This window comes from Stegodyphus dumicola, chromosome 11 (assembly GCF_044657685.1).
Source record: "Stegodyphus dumicola isolate Sdum_Otavi_A_Nest chromosome 11, ASM4465768v1".
In the NCBI taxonomy this organism is placed as follows: Eukaryota; Metazoa; Arthropoda; class Arachnida; order Araneae; family Eresidae; genus Stegodyphus; species Stegodyphus dumicola.
In genome coordinates this window covers 166,718,438-166,733,213 of record NC_140778.1, presented here as the reverse complement: position 1 = coordinate 166,733,213, position 14,776 = coordinate 166,718,438, and the positions used below count along the sequence as shown (strand labels likewise).

The following is a 14,776-nucleotide window of genomic DNA, read 5'->3' as shown; positions in this document are numbered from 1 at the left end:
TTTCATATTTATTTGATGTGGGAGATATTTACATATTTACAAAATTTACATAACCGTGAAAGTCCTTTATACAAATGTTATCCAATGATCGCATATTGAAAACCTGTCACTGAGTCCAACAGTGCCTATTTAGGTTTGTTTTATTCCAGTGACGTGTTCAACATATACGTCCCTAGAAAATTTAATGGTTTCGCTAACTGCGAGCTTCTTTAAAACGTTTCCATATTTGTTGCTGCACAGCCTACGTAGCACTCTGTCATTCTTGTCGTCCCAAGAGCCGAGGGAACCAATAATGATGGGATGGATCTGGACATCGGTGTAATCTCTCCTGAGCAGCTCAACAACAGGGCGATACTTGGAAATCTTTTCCTCTCTGGCGGAAGAAAAAGCAGCAAGCGTATTCTCGAACGGGATGGTGACGTCGATTATCAGAGCGGAGGAGCCTTTGCAAAGAACCAGATCGGGGCGGAGAGAACTACCAGGGAAGAGTTGGTTGCAGAAGAGCACATCCCAGCGCCCACTCGCGGCCTTCTTCAGCCGTTCAACCACAGCATTGTGACGTCGTTGGAAGATGGAAGAGTAACGCATACAGTGGTTGAGGACATGTGGGAGCGTTTCTTCACTGAAGTTGCAACGGCGACATCCACGGCGTGAACGGTCCCAGGGCTTGCAGGCATTGAGAGGTACCAGGTTCAGCCTGGCACGGTGAACAAATCTCCAGTCCGCGAAGCGCGTGAAGGACCCCTCTCTGAAGAAGTGCGAGCTCGAGCGCGAGACGGCAACACATTCCATGGCCTTGCCCTGGTTCGGGAGGAGGAACAGGTCACTAATACGGGTAGCCCGTCTTAGGTTCCGGAAGGCCCGGAAGATGGTGTGCTTCTGGCTCGGGAAGATGGTGTTAGGACCACAGGAAATAGAGGGAGACCCACCAGCATCGATAGTCCAAATAACCTTGAGGCGCCGTGACGCGGACCTTGCGGCAGACCACGTAGAGGAGATGGAATTGCAAGAGGCGGCAAAGGGAGCTTCGTCGGATGCAGACAGGAACTGTGCCACTAACTCAGGAGAATGAGCGAATCCGATGCGTGAACGGACGGAGGAGGTCAGATCATCCCAGGCGGAAGCACGAACAAAGGGATCTATAGCGCAAAGCAGCTTGAAAGCAGAGTCGACGGCAGCGATGTCTGAATCCTTCGCAGCGAGTGGTATGCCAAGGGTACCTTTGCCGGAAAGGCCATAAAGATAGTTGTTAGAGGCCTCGGGAGGAAGATTCAAGGTCTTCTTGAGGGCAGGACGCAGAAAATCGTCAATCTTCTTCCAGTCTCCCTTTGCGTGCTGCGAATTCCTCATGAATAAGAGGAGAGAGGGAAAAAAGTCTTCAGTGCATCCAGGCGTTGCCACGGAGCGAGCTTCGAGTCCATAATTTTCTTAGCCAGGATCAAGAAATCACGTAGCTGCGCACGGAGGGGTGGAAGGTGGAAGCCCACAGGTTTCCCGAGGAAACGGAAGTGATCACCATCACCAAGGGCGTTGATAGGGATGCCATCCAGGTAGAAGACGGTCGGACGCACCCTAGCAGGGCGAGAAGCATCAAGGTGAAGTGTGTGGCATTTACCGGGATTAAGCTGAAGACCAAGACGAGAGAAGACGTCAGAAATGCGATCCAGGTCATTATGAAGAACGTTGGGAGAAGGAGCGAGCAGGAGGACGTCATCAGCGAAGGCGAGGACACGAGGCGAGGAAGGAGAAGAGCCAACGGAGCGGAGAACAGGATCAATGGCCAGGTTAAACAGGAGGCCGCTCAAAGGACACCCCTGACGAACACCGGTATTGATGTCTACAGGGCCAGAAACACCGTCGGAAGAGAGGAAGCAGGTAGAGGAATTCCTGTAGAGGTCTTGGATTAAGGAGACGAAGTCCTCCCCGACACCAGACGTGAGAACTGCTGTGAAGATCGCAGAGTGCGGGATCGAGCCGAAGGCGTTGGCAATGTCGAGAGAGGCCAGACAGAGCTCTAACTTCGTCCTACGGGCAAGCTGGAACTGTTGCTGGACGATGAAGTTGTGCTCAAGAACCCCATCGTGCGGCATGAATCCTTTCTGTGAGGGGTGGAGAATCTCGTTGTCACATAACCAGTGCGTGAGCCGTTTCGCTAGACATCCAGAGAAAAGGCAAGCAATTGAAGAACTGAGGGCAATTGGCCTCCAGTTGTCAATCACCGACGGGTCCCCTTTCTTGAAGATGAGGAACGAGCGGGAAGATTTCCATGAAGACGGAACACGCCGGAAGCGAAGACAGATGTTGAATATCTCACACAAGATCTTGCAGTCTCGATCAGCCTCTCGCCAGTGGGCATACGAGAGGCGGTCAGGGCCGGGCGTAGAGTTCTCACAGGAGCGAAGCTTGGCAAGAACCTTGGCAGGAGAGAAAGGAGACAAATCGAGAGGAGGACGTTCCGGGATACAGGAAGTGAAGATACAGGAGTCGGAGTCTCTGGCGGAGTACCTTGAGGAGAATTCGAGGGCAATCTCTTCTGCAGGAATGGAGCAAGGAGGAGAGCTGTCAGAGGAAAGGAGACGGATGGCTCTGCAACGATTTCTCCGGTATAAACGTTGAATGACCCGAGGATTAGAGGTGTTGACCGGGCGCGGAGAACCAGGCGTAGGAGGAGAAGGTGGAGGGAGCTTGACAATTTCTGAGGCAGACTCCGTGACGTTCAGAAGGCAGGCCTCAAAGGAGTCCCAAGCGTCATCGTCAGTAATCCCAGAAGAAAAGCTATGCAGGGAATCCCAGAAGTTCAGGAGAGGAGGCTCTGTGACAGGAATTTCGTCAGCAGGAGGAATACGAGCAGGGTCATCAGCGGCCACAACGGGGGACAACCTCATAAAGGTCGACATCAGGAAACTCGGAAGCGGGGAAGTCGGCAGAAGACTGTGTGTCATCAGCAGGTGACGATGAGGAGGAAGAAGATGCAGAGACGAGGCAATCTGGAGGAACAACAGCACGGGAGGAGGAGGCAGCAGGCGAGGCAGAAGTCAACACTGGAGCAGGAGGAGCGGCCGAAGAGGGATGAAGAAGCCCTGGACGAGGAGCAACAGTAGTCCTGGAGACGTCATGAGGAGAAGGAGGCAGGGAGTGAGAGGCCGATACAGCAGGAGACGAATCGGAAGAGCAAGGAGATGGGACTGGAGCAGGTGAAGAAGGAGCGTCCACAGAAGTCACGGGAGGAGCTGGAGCGGTCTTAGCAGGAGATCTGGAGGACACATCAGCGGGTGAAGAAGAGGCACCAGGTGGAGGGTGCGGTTGTCTAAGGCGCTGTCGCTGAGGCACAGGAGCAGGAAGAGGAATGTCGTGGTCAATGGAAGAGTTCCTCTCAGCACGCCGGTGGTATTCGGAGTGATTGAATATCCCTTTCCGGGAAGGACAGGAGAACGGACAAACTGTGCACTTCCAGCGGAAAGAGGCACCAGTGGAGATGACGGGAGGAGAGGTGCGGAAACAGGCATGGACAGATACCTTGTTGGCTAGCCGGGAGTTGCAAAGGCAGCACCATTTCATGCATGAAGAAAGGGGGGTCAGATGTTCCTGGAGAAGGTGTCTGGTGAGGGATCTCTTAATACAGGACCAGGAGTTGGAGCGGAACAGGAGGCTGCAATTGGGGTCTGTGCACATAAAGACATCGCTTACAGGAAAGACGAGATGGAGCGTGGAACCCTCGCGGCAGGTATTAGAAGGAATAGGAGCGCCTGAAGAGAAGTAGACGGGAGCTGCGGATGGCCAGTGGTAGAAAAGTCAGCAGCACCAGGAGAGGAGGGAGGAGGAGCAAGGCGATGACGGCGGAACCGGTGAAAGCGTAGCTCTCTCTTGTTGAGGAACGACTTACCACACGTCGGACAGTCAACCGGAGAAGAGCAAGTGGAGACACCAGGAGACGCGGACACAGCAGCAGGAGGAGAATTACCAGGATCCGGGCGTGAAGGAGACCCCCGCATAGAAGCAGAATCGTCGGAAGATAGGAGAGACGCTCTGTCGCCAGAAGTTGCAGGAGTAGGAACAGGAGAGGAGGAAGCACTAGGAGTTCCATTAACAGAGATCGCAGAGGACGGCAAACGAACTGTTGGGCTACCCGAAGGAGAATCAGAAGTGGCAGATCGAGCATCCAGCGTGTCAGTAGCAACAGGAGACTTGGTCGGAAAAGTGTGCGAGCAGGAGTGTCCAGCAGCAGCACGTGACCTTGTGTGGTCACACACTGGGGAATCTGAAGAAGGGGCAGCAGTAGCAAGGATGGAGCCAGGAGAAGGTAAGGAAGGAGCAGAAGTGAGAGGCACGAGCGGTGCAGTGAGCATTTCCGGAGGAGGCGAAGTCCTGGAGCAGGAAGCGAAGATATCATTGCAGATGCGAGAGGAGGCCGACGTCCTGGCAGAGATGATGGAGAGCATCTGGCACAGGGAACGACTTCTCAGCAGAGGAGGACCAGAGGGAACAGCAGAGGCATAGATGTGTCAACGTGGAGCAGGAGCAGGGTGAGGACTACCAGACCGCGTTGTCATCACGGAGGAGTGACCCGAAGCGTGCAAATGGCTCAGAGATCGGTGTGGCGTCATGTCCAGCGATCCATCGGGGCATCCAACACTCAGTGGCAGTCCACCAAGGACAGATGGCATCGGAGGGAGACCAGGAGTAGTAGGCGACGGTATCCGAGGCGGCCGTGGAGACACAGAAATGCATGGCAAGCCGGGTGACTCAGACATCTGAAAATAGAGCTCGAAATCGAGAGTAAAAATAATTAGTAATACTGCTAATCGGCAATTGGCAAGATCAAAGCGAGAATGGAGAGCAAGAGCCTTTGCAGAAAATTCGGTGGCTCTGGTAGAAAAAAAAACATGACCCGGGTAGGCGGAGAAACTAGCGCGTGCAACTAGCCGATTCGGAAGGAAATTGGTGTCGAGCTAAGGATACACTCAGCCGAGTGGCCTGTCTGCAAGGACTCCAATGGAGGTAAGTCCCTGGACCCACGACGAACTGGGGGTCGAGGAACCTACCGAGACTAAATGATCGAAAGGAAAAACCATTGACAGGACAGCAAAGACGATGACCAGGACTTGGAAGATTACGCCCCACTAAAGGCGGCACACAGCCGGGTGTCCTTTTCACACGGATGAGTAATCGGAAGCTTACTCGATCCCTGACCTGTGGCAGAACACGGGCTAAGGGCTCACGGCTACTCCGGGACACTAATCCGAGTAAGCATAAAAACCAACCAGTTAGTTCGAACCTAACCTGGACATGGAAAAAATAAATAAAACGAAACAAACGATAGCAGAAAAAGTAAAGGGATAGGGATGAAATAAAGGAAAGACCACGCCCACCATAATAGTGAGTTTGTGGAGAGGGAAAAAAATAAGGGCTCAAGGAAAGCATTTTAACACTAAATAGTGAAAAAATACTAAAGAAGAGCAAGAATAGACAGGAACGAGGTAGAGAAAGTAAGACCCCGCCCATCACATGGACTAACCGAAAACCGCTAGTTCAGCGATAGCGGGAAAAGACACCTGCACGCTCACAGCGAAAGGAAAGGTTCCTACTGACGCAAGTAAAGGTCACCAACCCATCAAGCATCAATAGGAGAAATGAGAGAAAAAATAAAGCAAAACTTACCAAAGGTACAACTTGGCTCCGCCTTCAGCCCCGCCCTCCAAGTGAAGAAACTACACCATCAGCATATCGACCAGTAAACCTAAAAAAATAAATTAAACTAGTAAATATTGCTGAGATTTTGTTCTATCTGCTCAACCGGTACTCTGGAGCTGTCAGTTAGACAAAAGCAACTAGTCCACCGATTAAGCTGATAAGAACAGATCTTTGATCTTAGACAAAAGGCCGAGAAGCGATGAAGAATTCGGTAGCGTGATGAATTCACTTTCAATTTTTCATATTTCAAAAGTCCTGAGCATTCGTGCATGGGACAAGGGGGTGCAGAAGACTGAGGTTAGCGAGTGCTGCTTGGGGGCTTTTTATGATATGTCGTTATTTCATCCTCCTCCTGTGTTACAAAAAAAAGAGGTGTACAAGGATGAACAATATGTGTCTACTCAAGTGGATCATTTTGCGGTCCTTTCTAATGTTCCCATTCTGGAGGCGTCATACCCCTCCTCCTTGGGCGGGGCTACTTTTAAAAAGCAAAGGACGTCAAAAGTTCATTTCATTCCAGATTCAATTGCAAATTTTATTCTTACTACAGCAAATGAACCACAATGCTGAAATATCCTCACAGATATTTCTACAATATCGCAATAACTTACAGTAGTTATATTGGACATTTTACGAAAACGTTGGCCGGAACAAAATTCAAAGTAGAGAAAGTTAATCCGATCTCAACGCGAAATCGCTAAAGTCAATAACAGCAGTTTTTATAAGCTTATGCATCATGCAACATAATATTCTCGTACTTTCTCAATTTTTTTAAGATGGGAAAAGAGGATAATGAAATATTTATGAAAGTGTTCATTTCTCTGGAGTAGCTTCCTCCTCTGAAAAATCTCATTCTTCACTGCCCGTGAATATAAAACAAATGTAATTACAAAGGCAATAAAAATAGCAAAACCAAATATAAATAAATATTCCTGGAGGTATCAGAATGCCCATGTTTGGGAAGAAATTATTTTTTGTGGTTAAACCAATATTGATACAGTAAAATTAATCAGCCAAAACTACATTAAATAATGATAGAGTTTGATTGACACAAACTCGACATGCACAGTCCAGCACATGGTTCCCAACTCAGAGATACTCTCTCTCTCTCTCTCTTCAGTTCAAACGTTGCAGTTGAAAACACAGTGTGAAATATTAGGAACTTAAAACAATTAAACAAACAGAAAAATTACAAAAAACACTTTACAAATTAATTTGTAATATGTACAATCAAACAGTACTTTTTACTTTACAATTAATGATTACTTTGTATTCTACACTTCCACACTAGCGGCGGGCAAGCCATCTCAAAACTCAGAATAAAGTGCTTCCTGCATAGTGCAGCCATCTATTGGCATTTTCCCAAGTTTGTTAATATTAATGTGCCAACAAAATAAATGAATGAATGAATGAATGAATGAATGAATAAAAACAAATACAACAATCCGTAACAATAATTGTAGACCATTACAATTCGCTGGCGTTTTTAAATCATACAGAGAATCCAAACAAAACATTAGGAAACAGACAGATAAGTCTTTGTTGCTGCAGTGTGCCTACAAAGATTTTACACCCTTTCGAGAGTTATTTACAATAAAATGGCTCGTGTGTTGAAGGAAGCAATGTGTATACGCGCGCTGTAGTGGGAAGTAGTAGTAGTTGTAGTAGTTTTATGGCGCAAAGCTCAATAGGCCATATGCGCCAAACACAGGATTCTTTTTTTTTTAACATACAAACTAAAGGAACAAAAAATATAAAGACAACAGCACACTTTTAAAATCGAGGCAAGTAAAAAGATATTTAAATGATGGGATGAAAATGCTGATTATAACTTTGATAATGAGAGATGCAGTATAGATATAAAATCCTAAAACATCTGATTAATTAAAATTCCAACATAAAATCTCAGGACAAAAATCAAATTAAATAATAAAAACCTGTTTCCTTGAGGTAGTGAAACAAATTATTATTGACCTCTCTTCCGATTAAACGGTCGAGAGGCAGGTCGCAGCTATTAAAATACTTCTCACGAAGATTATTAAAATATGAACATTCAATTAAAATGTGATAAACTGAAAGACAAACATTACAAGTTGCACAAATAGGCTCGTTCTCAGCTTTCAGAAGGTAGTTATGTGTCACTCTACTGTGACCAATTCTAAGGCGAGTCAAAAGAACTTCCTCCCTGCGATTGCTAGTAGTATCCCAATGCTCTATTTAAGGCTTCACCCTTCTCAACTTGTTATGAAGTTGAAGGTCCCAAAGTTGCTGCCATTTCTTTCGGATCTTCTTTTTTATGACACAACGGATATCGTTAAAAGGGATGAGGCGGCCGAACATTTCAACAGCAGATTTCACTGCGATGTCCGCCAGCTCATTGCCCTTTATTCCTGTATGTCCGGGGACCCAGCAGTACAGAAGTTCAAATCCACGACATTTCAATTTAATATTCAACTTGAGAACATCCACTATCACAGGATTCTCAGTGCTAGAAAAGGATTCTAAAGCTTTCAATGCACTGTAGGAGTCCGTATATACAATGAATTTTCGATGGTGCAGCGTTGAGATGTACAAAAGCGCATAATATATGGCAGTCAGTTCGGAGGTTAAGACAGAGGAAGCGTCGTGTAAACGTCTGCCTTCCATGTGGTCACCAATTATACATGACATGCCAACATGGCAAGCTGACTTAGAGCCATCCGTATATATGGGAACATAACTCCTGTAACTCTGCCTGTCATCAGCAAAAATTTGTCTGTAGATGCTCTCATCAGTAGTTGTTTTTCCGTAATTGTGGAAAATGTCAAGAAGGTGGATTAGTGCATTTTCCCAAGGTGCAATTTCAAAATGCTGTACTGCCTGTGGGGAAATATCAAACAGGGAGAATTCTTCAATGAGGGGACGAACTCTAACAGGAAAAGAAGGCACACAGGATGGACGTGCCTCAAATAAAAGGTCACAGCTATTTTCACATATACACAAGTTATAAGGATGGTCAGGTTGAGATAAAATATTAAAATAGCGTAAAAGAGACAACTCCTCACGCCTCAAACGGAGTGATGGCTCGTGACAGTCAACATCAAGGCTCTGCACAGGAGATGTCCTGAAGGCTCCAGAACAAATCCGCAGAGCCTGATGATGAACAGGATCTAGTTTTAACAACACTGAAGACCGGGCAGATCCGTAAACAACTGAGCCGTAGTCCAGTTTAGAGCGAATTAGAGCTCTGTAAATGCGAAGCATGGAGCAACGCTCTGCACCCCAGGAGGTGTTCGCCAGGACTTTTAAGATATTTAGAACTTTGGTACACTTTTTTCTCAAGTTTAAGACATGAGGAAGGAAAGTCAATTTTCGGTCGAACATCACCCCTAAAAATTTTACTTCAGGTGCAACTGGAATTACAGACCCATTGAGGTATAATTCCGGCTCAGGATGGAGACCTCGCTTTTTACAAAAATGCACGCACACAGTCTTCTGTTTCGAAAACGTAAATCCTTGTCTTTTTGCCCATTCCTGGATCCTGTTCAAAGCGATCTGGAGCTGTCTCTCTACATGTCTCATATCCACACCTCTACAGCTAATTTGTAGATCATCAACATATAAAGAACCTGAAATGGTGGGAGGAAGTTGTTTTAATACAGAATTTATTTTTAGGTTGAAAAGAGTTACACTGAGCACACAGCCTTGAGGCACACCCTCTTCTTGTTCAAAAACATCAGACAAAACAGAGCCTATCCTTACTTGAAAAGTTCTAGCGTTCAGGAAATTCTGAATGAAATTTGGTAGGTTGCCGCGCAAGCCACTCTCGTGAAGATCGCGAATTATACCGTATCTCCATGCCTTATCATAGGCTTTCTCTATATCGAAGAAAACTGAGACAAGGTGATTTCTTCTTACAAAAGCTTTTCGAATGGATGTCTCTAAGAGGAGCATATTATCTACGGTTGTTCTCCCCTTTCGAAAACCACTTTGATAAGGCGATATAATATTATTCTTTTCCAAGAAGTAGACTAGGCGGCTGTTTACCATCTTTTCAAACAGTTTGCAAACACAGCTGGTAAGGGCAATTGGCCGATAGTTCGAGGGATTCCTCGGGTCTTTCCCTGGCTTCGCAATAGGAATGACAATAGCTCTCCTCCATGCACTGGGAAATGTACGCTCCTTCCACACTCTATTGTAAAGTGTGAGAAGGGCACTCAGTGACTTACAGGACAGATGCTTTAGCATTTCATAATACACGCCATCCAGACCCGGACAAGACCTATGTGTCTGCAACAAAGCTCTCTTTAGTTCAACCATAGTAAAGTCTCTATTGTACGGCTCAAAGTTGGAAGAGTTGAAAGCGATGGGATTTTTCTCAGAGCGTTGCTTGATAGAAAGAAATGCAGGTGAGTAATTTCGGCTGGAAGAAACGGCAGCAAATGTCTCACCAATTGTATTTGCAATTTCTTCTATGGAGCTAATCACTCGGCCATATTTTTCCAGAAAGGAAAGTGAAAGGTCTTTGTACATTCCGCATGCTTTTCGAACTCTTTCCCAAACCCGCTTACTAGGCGTAGAGGATGTTATTGAGGACACATATGAAATCCAGGAATCCCTCTGGCTCTGCCTTCTTACTTTCCGTGCATTTGCTTTGGCTCTTTTAAAAGCTATGAGGTTTCGCAGAGTAGGATATCTACAAAAAATACCCCATGCTTTTTTCTGTTTTTTCAGTGCTTCATGACAGTCGCGATTCCACCACGGTTTCGAATATTTTAGTGTTTTTCCTGATGTTCTAGGAATCGAAAGCATAGCTGCCTGAATAATAGTATTAGTAACAGCTTCAACAGCGTCATCGATATGCACACCTTCTACCATTTCCTCTGTCAGCTCTGCAACGGAAGAGAAGAGTTCCCAGTCTGCCCTGTCCAGGATAAAACGAGGGACTCTCGACACGGGGTTTGCTCCTCTTCGTGCAAGAGACACAAAAATAGGATAATGATCGCTGTTGTACAGGTCATTTCCGACACTAAAAGTGCAAAATGGCAACAGAGATGGTGAACAGATGGCAAGATCGAGAGCGTGGAATGTCCTTGAAGGCTCATGGAAGTACGTATCTTGCCCATTATTTAGGAGACAAAGGCTATGATCTTCGATCATCTGCTCTATTTGTCTTCCTCGGCAATTTGTATCTTTACTTCCCCAGAGTGGACTATGGCCGTTAAAATCTCCTATTATGATAAAAGGCTCAGGCAGCTGCTCTATTAGATTATTTAAATCTTGCTGATAAATGTGCTCATTTGGAGGCAAATACAAAGAAACAAATGAAACAATAATATCAAAATTTATTTGAGTAGCGACAACTTGGAGGGATGTCGTCAAAGGAAGTACATTTGAGGGATAATCCAGTGAGGAGAGGAGACCTACACCTCCACTGACACGCTCACCTGCAATGTTATCCTTCCTGACGAAAGAAAACCTCCGAAGTTTTGCATGGTGTTCGGGTTTCAAATTTGTTTCCTGTATTGCTAAGCACACAGGATGATACACATTTATTATAGATTTGATTCAAGGAAATTTCGGTGGAAACCGCGACAGTTCCATGACATGAGGGTGGCCATTATGAATGGTTTTTGTTTTTTCTGTGCTGTTCTTTTGTTTTTCGTGGAAGTAGATGCCTGGGAACTTCTAGACCCTCTTCTACTTCCATAAAGTCTGAATCCGCAGATTCAGAAATCATCTCATCAAAAGAGCTATTGCTGTGAGTTCTATTTTTATTGGATATTTTATGTGTAGAAGTTTTGGGCTTACTTTGAATAACTGTTTCTTTCTTTTGTACTATATGGGTTGCATTTTCTTTTTGCTTGTTGGATGTAGATGGATGGGTTTTATTTGCTAGGGTCTGTGTGCCTATTGAAGTTTGGGTGGCGACTGTACGAGATGATTTTACAGCACTGGCGTATGATGTATTTGGTCGAAGCTGTGTGCTCTGGACTAATCTTCTGGCTTCGGCATATGAGATGTTCCTCGTAAACTTTGCAGTCTGCACTTCTTTTTCCAATTTCCATTTTGGGCAGAGGCGTGAAAATGCTGGGTGCTCACCCTTGCAATTTATACAAAGAGGCGCAGCGGTACAATTTTCAGAATCGTGGCCAATCTGTGAGCATCGGGTGCATGTAAGGCTGCCACGACAAGACGTCTTAGAATGGCCGAAACGCTGGCATTGGAAACATCGCATAGGGTTTGGAATATAAGGTCTTACAGGAATATTTAGATATCCGGCCTTAATATTCTTAGGCAGATCAGGCGTGTTGAAGGTAAGGATCACGTGTTTCGTGTCTATCAACTTACCTTCTTTACGCATCTTGATCCGCCTTACACCGCAGACATTTTGTTCGGAGAGCTCAGAAGCGATCTCTTCTTCAGAAACATACAGAAGGTCGAATTCTGAGATTACACCCCGACAATAGTTGAGTGACTTATGTGGTGTTACAGTCACATTCGCTTGCCCAAGTTTAGTTATCTGAAGTAAAGAAGCAGACTGGGTGGCTGAGGTTGTATCAATAAGCAAGTCTCCGGAGCGGAGACGCTTTATATTTCTCGGCTCACCAATACAGGACTGGATGTATTTGTTTATTACGAAAGGAGACATCTTATGCATTTCGCCAGAAGGACTAGAGATGACTAGGAAACGGGGACTATTGTTATGATTTTTTTCATTTGTATCTGTACGTAATTTTTTTGCAGTAGACTTTTCAGAAGTAGGTTGAGTGAGTGGTTTAGCAGTAGACGTTTCAGAAATAGGTTGAATGACTGGTTTAACAGTAGATGTTTCAGAACTAGGTTGAGTGACTGGTTTAGGAGTAGAAGTTTCAGAACTAGGTTCAGTGACAGGAGTGATTTGAGTGACTTGAGTGACAGGATTGACTTGAGTGACAGGAGTTACCTCGAAATCTTTTATTAAGTAAATATGAGAAGCCATAGTGAAAGAATAAAGATTAGGGTCCGACGGCCCCGCCCACCACAGAGCCCAACAAGGGAACACAGATTCCTGTGTTAGGGCTAGCCGGACCTATACGCAAACTGAAGCCCCACAGTCGGCTTTCCCGAAAGCAGGTACTCCCGAGAGCTTGACCCCAAGCCACTGACACAAGGACTAGTGACCAGCCGATTGACACCCGTGAGGACGACTAAGGTGCCTCCCGTTTAGCTGAAGCAGAGGCCAAAGCAGTGTGTTGGGGACAGTACCTCGCCCCTCAACTACCAGGACCCTCCTTTCCAGCGACACGGGTCTCCACGCACGGCAAACACGTGGGCAGTTTTCTCGCCACTTGAATACTAGAAACAAGGTCTGTTCCAGCCTCTCGTGACGAGCCCCAAACTCCGTAGAGAGAAACCACAAGGGAGAAGGGAAGGGAAAAAGATCCAGCCAAGAGGAGAGGAGACGGAAAAGAGGATAGATCACTGGGGCTCCAGGATCGTGACACCCGTCTCACCAAGAAGATGATCCCCTGAAGGGCTAGGGTACCTCGGGATTGCCACACCCGTACTCACAAAAGTGAGCCCCCTGAGGGACGCTGTAGTGGGAAAGATCTGGCAAATGTGAATAGGAATTCTCTCAAACGTACACGAAATGAGACAAAAATGTTACTGCAAATGAAATTTGAGTAATATTTCGAGGCCGATGTTCCTTCAATCAGTCAGACAGAATGAGTAAGTTTTCTGAGTACGGGATCAAAATGTGGATTTTATGGGATTTCTGTAAATACGAATAAAACTTCGTATTTACAGAAACTAGAACTTGACATTGGAAAAGGACGAGGGTTAAACCCGAGGCTCCAGAATGTTCCCGTTCCGAGGAAAAGAACGAGGGGCCCGAGCAATATCAAGTTAAAAAAAAGGCAGGTCGCCGCACACTCGTACAAAGGGATGATGCTGTTACACCTTCGGTTTTCTGAAATTTGAAGGGGCCATTTTAAAAGGACGTTTTCCTGAGGATGCAGTGGGGGAGTGAAGTTTCTGCTTTTTGGATATATTGTGGGCCGTATCCTGCAAGTAGTGCCATAGCAGGCCAATCCGTGGCGAGGGCGGAATAAATTCCTAACCACAAGCCTATCTGCAAAAGTTAGTTTAATATCTTGACGTCCTGTCGACGTCGTATCAGATATTAAGCTGATAAGAACAGAATTTTTTTATTGTGAGAATATTTTGTGCCACTTTACACATATTTTGGACAGACCATGGCGAGTCTATCAATAACGCACGCAGTGCGGTTTGTCTTTAACATTAATATTGTGCAGGACTTTTAAATTCACAGTACAAGAGGAGGAATTACATTGCATAACATATCAGGAGGTATACAAAACAGATGAGCATATACAAAACAGACAACGTTACGAGGATATGTACACTATTTACAACGAGGAATTCAGTGGGGTCTACATGACACACCGGGTAAGTCTAGATCATAAAACAAGAGTCAAGGAGTCCTAGAGCACAACAATAGATTATCGCGATTGCAGATTATTCTTGATTTGGTGTTGCGTTTTGCGGGAGGCCGGTGAGGTGCTCTATGTATATGTCACGAGTAGCGCGGATGGTGTCACTTATGATTAACTTTCGCATTAAGGTGGCATACTTCTTGGAACATATTCGACGAACAAACCGGTCATTGCCTGGCTCCCAGGTGCCCAAAGCGCGACAACGACAGCCTCAATCTTGACGTCATCGAAGCGTTATCTGAGAAGGGGGAGGAGAGCAGGTACAGGTACAGGTAAAAGTGAGGGAAACACCTGGACTTCATGACACGAACAGGTATTGTTCCCTGTCACTAACCGTTCTAGAGTACACCTCCGATGGGACCTCATGAGGGTGTTTTGTAATTAGATTAAATTTCATGGGGAGTTGTGAGGACGGGGAAGGTTGATAGTGTTGTTCAGTTCTGCGGGCCAGACCTCCCACACATCAAGAGTCGAGCGTTAGGGCCAGAGCGCCTCCGCCCTCGCCCATTATTCTCTCCACCTTCAGGGACTTCGTCTCGGGGGTGCCTGACTTACCTTTGGGGTCGGAGGGCTAGTTTATTGAGGAATTTAAACATTTGGGTTAC

At 45.9% G+C, this 14,776-nt stretch overlaps 1 pseudogene; it reads right to left on the bottom strand.

Moving 5' to 3' along the window:
- Positions 1–13,702: 13,702 nt before the first annotated feature.
- Positions 13,703–13,877, bottom strand: LOC146994545 (U2 spliceosomal RNA; annotated as a pseudogene).
- Positions 13,878–14,776: the final 899 nt, after the last annotated feature.